This window comes from Cyprinus carpio, chromosome A9 (assembly GCF_018340385.1).
Source record: "Cyprinus carpio isolate SPL01 chromosome A9, ASM1834038v1, whole genome shotgun sequence".
NCBI lineage: Eukaryota > Metazoa > Chordata > Actinopteri > Cypriniformes > Cyprinidae > Cyprinus > Cyprinus carpio.
The window spans coordinates 21,932,221-21,945,196 of NC_056580.1; the positions used below are offsets into that span (position 1 = coordinate 21,932,221).

Here is a 12,976-nt window from a genome sequence, read left to right on the forward strand (position 1 = left end):
TCCATGTGTCTCTGCTGTCTGTGAAGTGATTGTTGATTTTTGAGCATATGACTGTTTTGCATTTTTGATGCCACAGGACAGATTGGCTCTTGCTGTTTTGAGGGCTGCTTTGTCTCCTGACCTGAATGCTAATCCAGCAAAGGACTGGCATAAACCAGCAAAGGACCAGCATAAACCAGCAAAGGACCAGCATAAACCAGCATCCCAGTGTCAAAACATACCTAACCAGCATATGCTGGTATGTTTGGGAGTGCTCAAAAAGGGTTAAACAACACATTTTGAATTGATTTCTTCTCGTAAACTCAGAGATGTGGATTCGGACGACATTACCACATGACCTTGGTGTTTGTCCAAAAATATTAGGTAATTCGGCTGGGAATTATTACGGGGTGGTGAGAGAAAAACACCAACATCCTGGATTCGGATTGCAATTAAATCGCCAGCTAATGGTGAAAATCCCCCTGAGAAACAATTAACGGTACTGTCCGAATAGGGCTTTTGTCGTACTGTCCTTTCATCTGTTTAGATGATTTCAGATGACAGCACTGCTCAGTGCATTTGTTTGCTCCGTGTTACAAGGTGATGTTGAAAGTAAAAATAACTTCCTTACAACCCTGTTTCAGTCACTTTCAATATAAAAGTCTTTACGGCGGACACACTCATAAAAACAGTATCTTGTCACTATCTAGTGGCGGAATAATGTAACTAAAATCACCATCACAAACACTGTTTCTCAATGCTACAGGTAAATACTATTATTAAAGGGGTTATATGATGCGATTTCAAGTTTTGAATGTTCAAGATGTGAATTTAAATTGTATTTATTTACAGAGTTATATGATGTCACACTTGTCCGTGTGTGAAGATGCTGTGCAGCGCAATCCGTGAATGAATGTTCCGAAGTGAGGTAAACTTCAACAGATTTCGCTTGCTTAGGGAGTAGGGAGCAATGAACACTGTGCAGGGACCATGTCAATGGGAACACAGTTCATGCATGGAGCTCACTTCTAACAAGCTGATTATCTGAATTAGGTGTGTTAACAAAGAACTTCAACAGAAAAATATGTACTGGTCCCCTTCTCAAAAAATTAGCATATTGTGAAAAAGTTCATTTCTTTCCAGAATGTAATGATAAAAATTAAACTTTTCATATATTTTAGATTCATTGCACACCAATGAAATATTTCAGGTCTTTTATTGTTTTAATACTGATTGATTTTGGCATACAGCTCATGAAAACCAAAAATTTCTATCTCAAAAAATTAGCATATTTCATCCGACCATAAAAGAAAAGTGTTTTTAATACAAAAAACGTCAACCTTCAAATAATTATGTTTCGTTATGCACATCAATACTTGGGTCTGGGAATCCTTTTTGCAGAAATGACTGCTTCAATGCGCGTGGCATGGAGGGGGCAATCAGCGCCTGTGGCACTGCTGAGGTGTTATGGAGGCCCAGGATGCTTCGATAGCAGCCTGTAGCTCATCCAGAGTGTTGGGTCTTGGCGTCTCTCAACTTTCTCTTCACAATATCCCACAGATTCCATGGGGTTCAGTCAGGAAGAGTTGGCAGGCCAATGAGCACAGGACTACCCTGGTCAGTAAACCATTTACCAGTGGTTTTGGCACTGTGAGCAGGTGCCAGGTCGTGCTGAAAAACGAAAATCTTCATCTCCATAAAGCTTTTCAGCAGATGGAAGCATGAAGTGCTCCAAAATCTCCCAGTAGCTAGCTGCATTGACCCTGCCCTTGATAAAACACAGTGGACCAACACCAGCATCTGACATGGCACCCCAGACCATCAATGACTGGGTGGGTTACTTGACACTGGACTTCATGCATTTTTGGCATTTCCTTCTCCCCAGTCTTTCCTCCAGCTCTGGCACTTTGATTTCCGAAATGACATGCCAAATTTGCTTTCATCCGAAAAAAGTACTTTGGACCACTGAGCAACAGTCCAGTGCTGCTTCTCTGTAGCCCAGGTCAGGCGCTTCTGCCGCTGTTCTGGTTCAAAAGCACCACGCCTGTGCACGAGTGGCTCTCTGGATGTTTCTACTCCAGACTCAGTCCACTGCTTCCGCAGGGTCCCCCAAGGTCTGGAATCGGTCCTTCTCCACAATCTTCCTCAGGGTCCGGTCCACCTCTTCTCATTGTGCAGCGTTTTTTGCCACACTTTTTCCTTCCCCACAGACTTCCCACTGAGGTGCCTTGATACAGCACTCTGGGAAACAGCCTAATCGTTCAGTAAGTTCTTTCTGTGTCTTACCCTCTCGCTTGAGGGTGTCAATGATGGCCTTCTTGGACAGCAGTCAGGGTTGGCAGCTTACCATGATTGCGGTTTTGAGTAATGAACCAGGCTGGGAGTTAGTTTTTAAAAGCCTCAGGAATCTTTTGCAGGTGTTTAGAGTTAATTAGTTGATTCAGATGATTAGGTTAATAGCTCGTTTAGAGAACCTTTCATGATATGCTAATTTTTTGAGATAGGAATTTTGGGTTTTCATGAGCTGTATGCCCAAAATCATCAGTATTAAAACAATAAACAGACCTGAAATATTTCAGTTGGTGTGCAATGATCTAAATATATGAAAGTTTAATTTTTATCATTACATTATGGAAAATAATGAACTTTTTCACAATATGCTAATTTTTTGAGAAGGACCTGTAGAGCTGGGGGATGCAAGGACTGGAATTGAGAACCACTGGTGTAGAGTACCGCTTGTTGTTTGTCGTTTCTCTGATCAAATATATAGACATAGTTTTATGTTGACATGGTGCGATGCAACACAACGCGTAAAAACACAGTATAAGTCATTATAATCTGTAATTATGTCCCCACTGGATGGAACCAATGTCTCGTTTGTAATGGGTTTTATTGTTTTTGTCTTGTCGCGCCGGTGTTGTGGCTGGGGTGTATATGACTGTGTGGCAAGTAGAGATATGGTTTGGGTAGCAACATTTACGTCACACACTTGAGGCATTTGGCCAATCACAAAGCACTGGATAGCTGGCCAATCAGAGCACACCTTGCTTTTCAGACCAATGAGCTTCGTACAAATTGACACGTTTCAGAAAGGCGTGGCATAGAGTAGAAACAATAATGTACAGTATGTGGAAAATAATGTGTTTTTTTTAACCTTAAACCGCATAAACACATTTCATTACACCAAATACACAAAATAATGTTCTTTTTAGCAACATCATATGATCGCTTTAAATACTACTATTATTTATATAAAATATTATTTACTGTACAATAATATTTAATAAACAACAACAGCCATTATAAAAATTGCTAGGCAGTTAAGTCAAGATATTGGTCAGTTATCCATAAGAAACCGTTTTACATGTTTTGAATTGTGTTGAATGTTGTTTTATTTTTTGTTAGTTTTTGAGTTTGTGAGTTTTATTTTTTTATTTTATCATTTTCAGGTGTTTAGGCCTATATCCAAACAAACAATATTTGTAGATTCTCTCTACCCCTGTATTTTTCTGTGCATAGATATAATATATTTATATATATATATATATAGTTTGTAAATATTTAATTTTTTTTTTTTTCTTTATACATAGCAAACGCACTATTTAATTAAGAGAAATACAAAATTTTGTAAATCTTTCATGTTTTTATTTTGAATCTAATTTGAATCTGAAAAAAGTAAGACTGATAACCTCTTGGTTAACTGTTAGTTCATCAAACTAGCTCTTAAGACACAGTCTTAACTTGCTGACTATATTTATGCAACATAAGAGGCACCGATGCCGCTGGTTCCAGGGCTTGCAGTTTGTATATTAGTTAATGTCACAATGATTTTTTTAAATGATTTTTAAAGTTTTTTTTTACAATTCTTATAAAGTCATTATCGAATGCGGTTCGAGAAAGATATTATTTGAATCTTTGAGTGACAGACATGTAAGGGTGGGGGCACACTGGGAAGTCAATCAGTTTTCCCCTGTCTAAGCTACTGTATATATATTAAAATCATTTAATGCACAGCTGAATTTACAGTAAAGCAATGCAACTGATTCTGGCAGGTCACTCGACAATGACAACATTCATACTACAGTATATAGAACATACTTTTTTTTCTTTTTTTTTACGGTTGGTAATTACAAAAGTTCCACCTACTCAGAGTATGCAATTTCAGACACAGCCAGTGTCTTTCTTCCATTTAAAATGAATTCATTCTACTCATACAATCATTTTTTTTGTGACTGTCGCTTTATGAGGAAGGAATCACTTGCCATATGCAGTTGACATCCCCAACCGTCTAAGCACAATACCATGTGCACAGCACAACCACTGAATCTTGCCATCATGGTATACAAAAAGACCTTTTGCACAGGAAGCATATGTGTAAAATTCAGTTGAGACGCAATGATCAATGGGTGGGCTAAACTCTTTCCACCTCATTTCCCTTCTTTAGCATGCTGGGTATGTGCATGCAGAAAGAATCAACCCAAAAGATTATTCAATCTGGAGATGATCTGAACCTTTAGCCAGGTGAGTTCTTCAACAAGCCTGCTGACAACTCCACCATAGGAGATGGTCTACCCACTCCTAAACACAACATCACACCCGGAACAGATATCTTTTTGATTTCTGTGTATAACTAGACTGCAGTCTCGACACATATAGAAATGCCTGTCAGTACGCTCTGAGTTTGATGTGCACGTTGATTCTTGCAGGTCGTCCTCGTCAATTTACGAGCCGTGTCTGGTCTGAGGTTTTCTTCTGTGTCCATCACCTGTAAACTATACAAAGAACAGTAATTGCTTGTCTGGGTTGTCTGTTAGGTTTTTTTTTGGTCTGAATTTGCAGTTGCCGAGAATTTGCTTATTAATTGTGATTTGTAATTTTTCATTGCACCACTCCAGAGAGATGTTACTCACAGACCTGTCAGTCTGTTTGTGGCAAATTGTTTTTTTTTTTTTATTGTATAATGTAATGATGTTGATGTTAGTTGATGTTAGTTGCTTTTAGTGGATTTCCTTTTTTTTTTTAATTAAAGCAATCCCAAAGACTGAACTATGTCCGAGGGCAGATAACATGGTAAAACCATCCAGGTCACATTTAATTCCCAAATCAAGTAAATAAATAAAATAATTAACATTTTGCATAAAGAAAACTAAACCTATTTAAGGACCATTAAGATTTTTTAGTCTTCTAATTTAATCAAAATGTTTTTTTTTTCTTTTCCTTAAATTCATTACATAATGCATCCAGAAGAGTTTTTTTTTTTTTTTTTTTCTAATTTTATTTGATTTTATTTTTGTTATTATTGTGAAAAGTATAAAATAATTTTTTTGTTATTTAAGGGTTTCACTATATGAAAGTTTAAAGAGATTTAATTTAGCATAAAATGTGTTAATTCTAACTCTAAAAATAAAATAAAAAAATTAAAATTAAGCAATAAATAAATCAATAAAAAAGAATGCATAAATTAAAGGCAGTACAACCATGATGCCTAAAAAAAAAACCAATGAGAAAGAGACTTCTTTTTAGGATAAAATACAGGATGACCCAGATAAATAAGAAACAGATAAAGACATTTTAGTACAAGTGATGAGATTAAAAAGTGCACGTGCGGAAAAAATAAGTGCATCTTTTTTTTTTTTTGATGTTTTATAAAACATTTGCCATTTGTGAAACGGTCCTAAAGAAGCTTTCTCTTCCAAGTACGTGAGGATATTGTCTTATATAAGATGATCTCTGAAAATGTAAAAATAGCAGCCAATATTTTCAATGCTCTATTTACTGACTAAGAGCAATATTAAAGTCAATTTCACCACCACCCCAGGCATATACACCTGTCATAGTGAGCAAAACTTTTACAGGGCACTTTCCAAATGGCACCTCCCCTGGAAAAATCCACAAGGCTATGAAACTCCTTTTATTTTTAGACAGATCTCAGGTACACAGCATTATCATTCAGCAGACCAGATCCGTCAGTCAACAGACCAATCCTCCAGGTTTAATGCTACTGCATTATACCTACAGACATTGTGGAGGAAGGTTGGAGTAAGTTCATAGACCTTAATCAGGGTAGACATCATATTTAATAGTACACGAATGGCTGTAAGGGATAGACATATAATCTGTTTCATAGATTCAACTGTATAACTAAAATGTATAAGTTCTGGACCTCCTGCAGCCCCCTTTCATTATCTATAGCCTCTTCAGTGATCCTTGCTCCATTAACATTAGTCTTAACCCAGTAACTGTGCATGTGGAATGTGTCCAAATGTAACTATACATCTTTCTTTAATATTCTAGGAATGACATCTGGATGAAGCTAAGAAAAGACACTCACATGGAATTGAGAGGAAGGAGAGGTCAAAAAGGGTATCCCCATAGACCAAACAATAGGTGAGAATGTGGGACAATGGTACACAGTTTCAGCCATGAACTGAACATGAACATGAACAACAGCACTGCAGTCAGTACACTTTTGATCATCTTAGATGGAGGTAAATGTGTTAACACAGGGGTCATTACACAGAAGACAGGAAGAAGATAAGAGGATCGTATGGCTGTTTCACACTGCACTCATAAGCAGCACGCAACAAGGTTCTATCCATAAAATAAAGTGATTTCTGGGTCTCTTCAGTAAGTATTTCCTTTAATAGCAGCAATAACACATTTATCTGATGTCTTGCACAAGTTCAGAATGAAATGTTTTTGTAGGTTATTGTCAAATAAATTTTTATTTTTTATTTTTGTACTGTGGGAAAGTTATAGTATGTTTTAATATACTTTAAGCGCTGTTATCTCAAAGGATCAAAAAAATAAAATATATATTTTATATATTTGTATTTTTTTAGAGGTGTGGTGTAGGGGATTTTTAGGTGTGTCTTTCCCAAAGACCACCCAATATAAATTTTAAGCTAGTTATATGTATTTAATGACTCATTTATACTGTAAAATGTAAACATTTCCAATTTATTAAAAATGTATATTTTTATTATTATATATTTTATTTTAAAATATTATATATATATATCTATATATATATATATATATATCAGATATATATATATAGATATATATATATATATATATATTATATATATAATGCTATAAATTGAAAAATATATATATATCTGTAAAATATTACCTGAAAATGTGTTTTCTGTTAAGACCATTTTCAACAGTTATTTTAGACATATTAACCTGAGAGGAAATGAAATAATCACAATTATTTTTATTTACAATTATTTTACAATTAATCACAATTTTTAATCAAAGCTAGTTTATTTTATTAATAGCCATTGTTATGACTAATAGAGTAAAAAAGTTATTATTTCTAACTTGTATAAAGCACAATAAATATAAACAATGTCAATGTACATTTGAACACATTTAAATGTATTGCTTTTTGTTTGTTACTGTACTGTTATTTATGTTTTTATGTATTATACTATTATATATGTATTTTTTTTATTTAATTTTTTTATTACAATTTTTTTTTTTTACTGACCACATTGCAGGCCTCCTGGGGGTCCCTAGAACTCAGTAAAAAAAACTTACATAGGCAAAAACACTGCAATATTTTCCTTGTCCTCATGTTGTTGTTGGTTGTGTTGTGATGTTGTGAGCATTAGAGATTAGAAGTGAAGATGTTAACTTGTTAAGTACTCAGGGCAAAAATTTATAGGGCAATGGATTTGCTTGAGAAATACTAAAAAGAACTAAAATAGAACCCAGTCATCATAGAGAAGTACGTCTGAGCATTTGCAGACCAGCACGGTAAAAACAAAAGCAATCAAGAGCTTTGATTGGGACATATTTATTGTTTTCAGTTAATCTGAGTGCTTGCCTTGCTCCTTCGACCTCTGTTTCCTTTCCATTCTCTCTAAGATTATTTTTTTTTATTTTTTATTTTTTGCTTTATTGTCTGCCTCCTGCTTCCATAATTACAATATTATGAAGGATTTGTGAATTCTGTGAGTGCTGCCTTGGATTCTCTTTCTCTCTGTTACTGAGTAACGGCAGTAATTTAGCATCACTGAAGCAATAGGGGAGCGTGCAACACCATAACCCTCTCTCAGAGGAGCACAGATGAGACCAAAAGGAGAGCTACCATTACCTTCAGGAAGAAAGACAGTCCTTATTGTTGTCTATTGTGTGCCTGAGAGAGAACAGTCAAAGCTTGGTATCACACATTCTGTGATAATACACCACCATTAGGCCCAAATTTTACACCAGAGGGTGTATTTCCTGCTGGAAAATCCAGCTTTAGATGATGGTTGTGTTTTGGAACATGGCAGATTTCTAGCTGGCCACTCCAAAAACCTGCTTGACCACCTTGATGGTTTGTTGATGGTCAACCATGTTCCAAAACTTTTTTTTCAGGACTGTTTTAAAAGTGTTCTGCTGTTTGAGAGTGAGCAAGAGAGAAAAAGTTAAGAAAGAGAGATTAGTCCATGCCATGTCCCTCTAGAACAGTCATCAGTACTGAGACAAGAGACGTTACACACCTTACATCAGTAAAATGATCCTGCTCATCAGCGATCCTTCCACTAATGAGCATCCTAATTCATAATTGTATCACACACATTCTGACTAATGAGTCTAATTGCTAGTAAAGGAAGACAAACAAAGCGGAGCAAAGGTATGCACAGGAAGACTTCAATTGCACAGCGCTGCAAAAAGCAACTCATTGTACAATAGCGATGATTAGCACTTTTTGCCATTGCCCTGTGGCAAAAAAAACCTTTTTGTTTCCACCGACTAATCATGACAAATGCTATTGATCTGCCTTTCTTTTGCATTATATGCATTTGGCAGACAATTTAATTCAAAGGAAGCTGGTATTTCCAGTGCCATGCTCTGCTGTTTGATCTACTTAAAAACTTTTGCTGGGAAAAACACACTTCAGTACTTGAAGGGACAATTCAAGGGAAAATTTTGCTATCATTTACTCTCTTTTATGTTGTTTTAAACCTCAGACTTTCTATCAAACATTGTTGTCCATGCATTAAAAAAATCAATGTAGTACATTATTATTGTTAACTAAAACTAAATGACTACTTGAAAGTCATATAGGTTTTTACAACTCAACTTTATTACACACATTAAAGTTAACAAAACTTCTAAACTGCATGCCAGGTGCTTAAAATGTAGATGGCGTTGATTATGGTGGGACTGATCTAATTTTGATTTAGTTGTGCCATGATGTCTGCTTGTAGTTTAATTTAAATTTGGATTAGAATTTAACCATGTATCATTATAGTTTGATACTTTGGAACTTATGTCATTGCATACATTTCTGTCATGACGACCCTCTGAGAGTTTGCTACAGCCAATACATCCACAGACATTCTGCTGTGAGCATGTAAGAAATACTGTTGCTGCACATATATATAAAGTAAATTAACCCCCATAGATAACATACATGAAATTACCCCGTAGCAGATCTATACAGGTGGAGATGGGGAAGGTGTGGGTTTCTGAAGCATGCCACAACTACTACAGCAAGCACTAGCCGAGTATTTGATTGTCGAGCAGCAAGCTCATTGGCTACTGATGTAGAAAGAAACAAATCAGCTACTGTATGCCATGTGAATGATGATGTGCTAAAATCAGATTGAGTTAGAAACTATAGAACTGCACCATTTAGGGTTTCATGACAGAATTTGGAACCTCCAAAAATAGGTGCCAGATGAAATACACACAAATTAAGTCCTGTTGTTGCTAAAGTTGGTGGATTTTGCTTGGTTTGTGCTGCATGTCCACAAAATAAAATAAATATTGGAATGGAGAGCTGAGTTGCAGTGATGTTTACTGCATAATAGCAAGACGTAATATCATGCATCCTGTTGTTTGGCTGCTCAGGAGAGAGAACAGGATTTGATATTATGGCAATTCTGATGCAAGGACAAAACCGAGAGCTCTTTCTCCCTCTCTAAGAGTTTGTCCGTAATGAAGCACGCGGGGTAAATGATTGATGTCAGGATAAATTAAAGTGCAATAGAAGGACATGACGCACTGTTCAGACTGACATCCATCAATTTAACCCTAAAAACTTTTAAATGGCAATTACAGTACTGTGAAACAGAGCAGGAAAAAAGGGCAAATTCAACGTACAGTTGCCATTTGTCAAGAAGACATGTCATCAGTCTATCAGCCCAGATTAACATGTCATCACCTTTGATTTATCTGCAGATGAGAAAAGCAATAACATTTCTTACCCCTCATTTGTGTGGGATAGCACTGTATTTCTTTGACATTTTAACATCCAGCATTATCACAATATGCTTAGCAATAACAAATGAAGCTTGGGTAGGAAACCAGGCTGATATTATATAATTTCACTTCAAGAACAAGAGATGGCATGAAGCCTGGGGGAGCCTATTTGGATGGATTGGCATTTATATGAGTGTCTGGAACACTTGTTGGCTCAACCAGTCGCTGAAAGTTTGTCATTTCCGACAGCAATCCTCTAAGGGTGCAGCCATTCTACAAAGGACGTATTTCACAGCATTTTCATCTTTCTGGCTTCTAACAGCACCTAAACTAATAATATAATATGCTGAAACTCATCTGAACATCTGGCATTTTTTGACGTCACAACACACTGTCACTTACATTTGTGCATTTGACAGATGCTTTTATCCTAAGTGACTAACAGGGAATTCAAGCTAACAAAGTAATTCATGCGGTTCTTGCATTCCCTGAGAATCGAACCCATGCAAGTGATGAAGAAAGAGTTATCTGAATATAGAGACAGACTTGTACTCCTACACAAAGTCATGCTGGGATAGTGATGTGAGGAGACAGAGAGGGAGATTGATACTGTCGTTTGCTATTGGATGGGTGGAGGATACAGCTTGCATAATGAACTGTGACACTTCAATTAGCCCCTCCAAGATAAACAATACAAAAATAACCCTCTTGCCTTTTCAGTTTTATGGCTAACTATCACACCACATTATACTGTTGCCGTAAATTGTGTACAAGGGCATAATTTCTACTCACTGGCACAACTGATTCTTGGAGAAATTAGTGAAAACCTGAATATGTGTGAGTTAGAGCAGATAGAACTCTTTAGAAGTAACACAAGCCTTAGCGGACTCTAAATCCTTCATCAAAAAGGATTCAGTTCAGAGACAGCCCTCAGCAGGACTGACTGATACCTATTGACTTTATAAGTTAGAAACTCAGAGCCACATTGGAATGGTTTTTGAACATTAGCTGGAAGTATGAAAAAGATTGCATATGAGGTAATCAGGCTGGATTTACAGCCAGAGTGTTGTGGTCAGAGCCATAACACAAAGTGGGACAATACAAAAAGGCTTGATTCATTAGGGGAATTTATTCAAAGCAAGAACATAACATTAAATGGAGAGGAAAATAGTTGGGATAGGGGAATCCAACCCTCTCCATTGACTTTATATTGCGGGAAGCTGTCTCCTTCTTATTTCTGACTTATAGCAAAAAAACAGAACAATGTTTAAAAGCTACTACAGTATGTGACAAGGTGTACAGTAAACAAGCTAAAAAACCCAGAACTATGTTTTTATAAGCTGTTGATGCCCCCCCCCCCAAAAAAAAAAAAAAAAAAAAAAAAAACTGATAATTTAAGGACACAAAAGTAGAGCGCAATGTGTCATGTTACTCGGCGAACTACACCCACAGGAAGGAAACGTAATCGGCGACAGGAAACATTCATGCTTAGTGATCCTTTCTTTCCTTCCACCAGTAGGTGGTGACAGGCAAAATTGTTTTTCGGTGTTACAACATATAGAACTGGATGATGACATCACTGAATCATCAATGAACTGACTTTAGCTGGAAAAATGACTCTGTTATTGTCTTCTTGCATTACTGACATTACTTACTGACTATTTTTCCTGTTTGACACTGCTTTGACAGTATTGTATTGTATTGCATAAAGCGCTATACAAATAAAAGTGACTTGACTTGATTTGACAGTAGATGAGACATTTAAGTTCATTCAATGAGTAGTTCACAACCAAAACGAGTCAAAATGTGCCTACAAACCAGATTCCAAAAAGTATTTACGTAAGGATCATAATTGTTTTTCCGAACTATATAAATTAATTTTAATATTTAGTGTTTACGTATTCATCATTTTTCTCCCTCTTATTCTCTTGTTGTGAACAAGATTGACTCACATAACAAATTGAATTGCAACCTTTTCTTTTTACGTGGATCAGCACAGTAGTTCCTCCTTTACAGACGAGATGATTAATTCAGTTAATTTACAATCGAGATGTCCACTCTTTGCGTTTGCCACAAGCTATTCCGAATCAGTGAAAATATGAGTCTTGAGGTGGACTTCACTTAAATTATTCAAAAACAACTAATTTGTTTACAAACGACACAATCACAGCCAAACAGATGATTTTAAACATTTAAAATTAACTAATAAGAGTCCGTGTTGGGCGGGGCTACATGCCTGTTGCTCTTGAACTCAGCTTTTGTCTCTTTATTTTGTCACGTCTGTTTAGGACACAGTACAACATTATTGTCCATTTGTTCTGAAAATTGATTATTTATTAGTGCTGTATGCAGCAACTCTTTTCTAAGGATAAGTAAACAAAATTCTGTGGTAAACTGGTAAATTAAGCAAAGTGTGGAGCTAAGCATGTCTTCAGAAGTGCTAATGATCCACGGGCTCCAGCTCGCACTGAGATGCATGACTGTGTGTTTATGCTGTCTGTGAGCATATTTATGTAATAATGCTGTATGTGTGTGCAACTGCCATTAGAGCTACGGGCCTGTCTAAAGCAGGGGTAATTGGAAGTACAGTTATGCGATAAGAATATATATAAAATAATACGTCTGTTTACTGGAGTCTGCCAGTTTGGATAAGAGGAAGGGAAATGAGAAGATAAGATCATGTATCATAATCAGGGGTGTGGAAACAATCTACCAAGTTTGGGGACATATTATAAACAGACTGGCTCATGAATATTAATTATATGATATACAAACTCACAGCCTTGTTTCT

General features: G+C 36.2%; 1 long non-coding RNA gene across 1 annotated transcript in view; it reads left to right on the plus strand.

The window, feature by feature from the left end:
• LOC122146152 overlaps window positions 1-6,603 on the plus strand; it is a 39,004-nt gene extending 32,401 nt beyond the window's left edge. Inside the window, exons 2-3 of the long non-coding RNA XR_006160854.1 lie at window positions 6,274-6,366; window positions 6,486-6,603. This is a non-coding gene — a long non-coding RNA (uncharacterized LOC122146152). The remainder of the gene's footprint in view (window positions 1-6,273; window positions 6,367-6,485) is intronic.
• Window positions 6,604-12,976: the final 6,373 nt, after the last annotated feature.